Here is a 3406-nt window from a genome sequence, read left to right as displayed (position 1 = left end):
CCTATTCTATTATGTACAACTAAATGACCTCTTATATCATTATGTTATTATTACTCCTCTAATTTAAGGTAAAAGGTACATGCTTTCTTATAATATTTTATTCAAATATTTAATATACTCCATTCTTACTATGTGCACTTAAATTATATTTTATACATTATATTATTAATATCTTCTTAGGGTTAAGAGTACATGTTTTCTTATAATTATTTTATTCAACTAATTAATATCCCCTATTTTATTACGTGAAATTATGTTAACTTTTATACCATTGGATTAATAATATTTCTTTGAGTTAAGAGTACATGCCCTCTTATAACTATTTTATTCAACTATTTAAAATATTCTATTTTTTATATAATGAACATTTATATGATATTTTATACATTATATTATTAATATCCCTCTAAGGTCGAGAGTACCTACTTTCTTATAACATCTTATTCAATATGCTCATTTTATTATGGTATCTGTCCCTCCTCTTGCATGATCTATTCTTGCATGAATCTCTTCTCGTGTATGCCTAAACAACCTTAATTGTAAATTAAACTGAGGGAATGATACTTCGGTAAGGGAAGGTGACCCTCAAAGACAAGATATCGAGATGATCCCTCGGTAAGGGAGGGTGATCGATCGAGATGATCCTTCGGTAAGGGAAGGTGATCGCCAAGACATTCGAGATAAGAACATTCGGTAAGAGAAGGGGACTCTCATTTTATACCGGTTTGAGCTCAATACCTTTCATAAAAGCTACAAGTTAAGGAAAGAGAAAGTATAAGGCAAAGTTTGATCATAATGATGTTCTTTTTTTAAGATTTATTTATGAACATGTCGATGTTTCATATGTTACTATCCTTCTATTTTTCCTATGTGCTTTCCTTTTTATCTATATGCTTTACAAGAAAGATTCATATTACATGCCATATCGTACAACCTTTTTCTTTAAAATCCCGCACGTGGGCTAGAGATAGATATGGAGATGTTGCATAGCACTCCTACTGAGACTTTAAGTTCTCATCCCTTTTCTTTTCCCATACTGTCTCCAGAGGAACATGGTACAGCGGATAGAGACGACGCAGTGCCCCCGAAGGTAACTTTTGAGTATGACCCCTCGAAGCACGCATGGGTAGTTACGTCCACTACTACCATGCTCCAAACTATCTACTTAAGTCGAGAGTTCGTGAAAAGAGAACTCCAACTGCCTGTCGTCAGGGACGGACATAAAGGGGGACGAGTGGCGGCCTCGACCCCCCAACTTTTTTTAATAGTAATAAGTTATTGTGTATAATTTAATTTTTTTTTTTAAATTATTTAGTATTTAATCTAATATAAATAAAAGTTCAGTCTAATTTAAATATTAATGATTTTTAATATCTAAAAAGTAATTAACAATATTAAAAAAATTTGAAAAAGATATTATTATTAATATTTTTTAATTAAATAAAAAATTTCAAATCTCATAAAGTGATTTTTTTTCTTCTGGGCATTTTTTTTATTTATTTGGTATTAATTCTCTCTGTTTCAACTGCTACAATTAAGAGATCCTTTTCAATTATGAATATTATGAAAAATAACTTAGAAACAAAATAAAAGATAAATTTCTTGCTAATTGTCTTTTAATTATATTGTAAAGAAAGTTACTGAAAAATTTGACACAAATTCTATTATCGGTAAATTTTAGATACGAAGAATCGACCACTTCGTTAGTAAAAAGTATACATATATTTTTTTTTTACTTTAAAATATATTCTCTATCCGTATATTTTTGTAATATATTTTATATTATATAATTTTTTTACATAATTTTTAATATTATATGTATTATTGCCCTCCCATAATATTATTTCTGAATCCGTCTCTGCCCGTCGTAACCTTCTTAGATAAGAATGCTTCAACATTCAAGAAAAGGTCATCTGAGGTGATGCATCTCGAATCAGATTTCAAGACGGAGGAAGAGGAATTCAACAACCCTGGCCAGGAGGAAGACACCATGGAGGAAGATCTAGAGGAGGAGTTGAATCCTTGCGAAAGTCCAAGGGTGGAATACGTACCCTATTTTCCCACTTCGGCACCCCGTCGAGTCTTAGTTCATCCCACACAACGGAATCGGATCTTCACTGCGTGAAAAGAGTGTTGGAGGAAGATTTCTATTACCTCGATTTGTGAAAAACTGAAGGGTTTGGGCCAAGGAAAGGCCATGACACAAGAATGGGAGTTTCTTCGATGAAATCAGTTAGGATGCATTAGTTTCTTTTTTCGTCATAGTTATCTTTAAACATTATCTTCTTTAGAACCGTCCTCATGGGAATTTTGTTATGTTTGTTTGAACCTCTTTGAGTGTATTCAATTTCGAGTTTCAGTGCTTTTTGATTTTCTACTCAAAATTTCGCGCGTACTTTTCTTTCCCTTCTTGCATAACGATTGAGTTCATTGATTTCCTATCAAGTATGACATCCTATTTAAAAGCCTTTAAGAGTAGAATTTAACTTAGGGTGTTACAAAAACAATTTTTCATTTTGTTATATTTAAATGTAAAAAGATAAAATAAAATGTTAAAAAAAAAGATAACCAAAAAATGAAGAAAGCTAACATTTAGTTGTTATAGATTTTTAGCTAAAATTTATGATTAATCTAATTTTTGTTTGATTCAGTATTAAAAAAACACAACTCTAATTGTTAATTATATTTTAAGCAGACAAATTATTTCAATCAATCAAAAGTATGACTATTTTTGGATCTAGACTTAGTAAAAACAGCATATAAATCACTACTTATCACTTAAAAATTAAATCACATTATTTTTATAAGTATAGATATTTTTATGAATCTATACTGTAACATCCTCCATAAAAGAAATATAGGTGCTTCATAGAATAAAATTTAAAACAACCACCCTATAATTTACCGCATCAACTACAAACTCCATTCTCTCTTTCTTACATTATCTTTGCAACACTAATACCAATTACCACGTGTTGTTTAGCTTGTCATTATCATTATTATTATTATATTATTCTATAATAGATAACATTATGATATTAGTATACATATTTTTCTCTTCTCAACTTATTTTAAAAAAATATTTTTATAATTATATATGAAATTAATATTTAATATATAACTAGACTAATTATCAATTATTAATATTATTCTCAATCATTTTAATTATATTAATTATCAATCATTCTAATTGTCAAGTATTATAATATAATTTTTAATCAAATATAATCTATAATAAATTAATATTAATATCAATAATAAAAAATTAAATATAAATTTATGATTCTAATTGTCATAAATATAATACTAATGTAAATAGTTTTGTTAAAATATTCTATAATACACGTGTATGTGTATTAATTAGTGACAAATTAATATTAATATCAATAATTAATTTCTGTTATTA

The sequence above is a fragment of the Arachis duranensis genome, chromosome 10 (assembly GCF_000817695.3).
Source record: "Arachis duranensis cultivar V14167 chromosome 10, aradu.V14167.gnm2.J7QH, whole genome shotgun sequence".
Lineage (NCBI taxonomy): Eukaryota > Viridiplantae > Streptophyta > Magnoliopsida > Fabales > Fabaceae > Arachis > Arachis duranensis.
The sequence above is the reverse complement of the archived record's forward strand: the minus strand, read 5'-3'. Positions refer to the sequence as shown.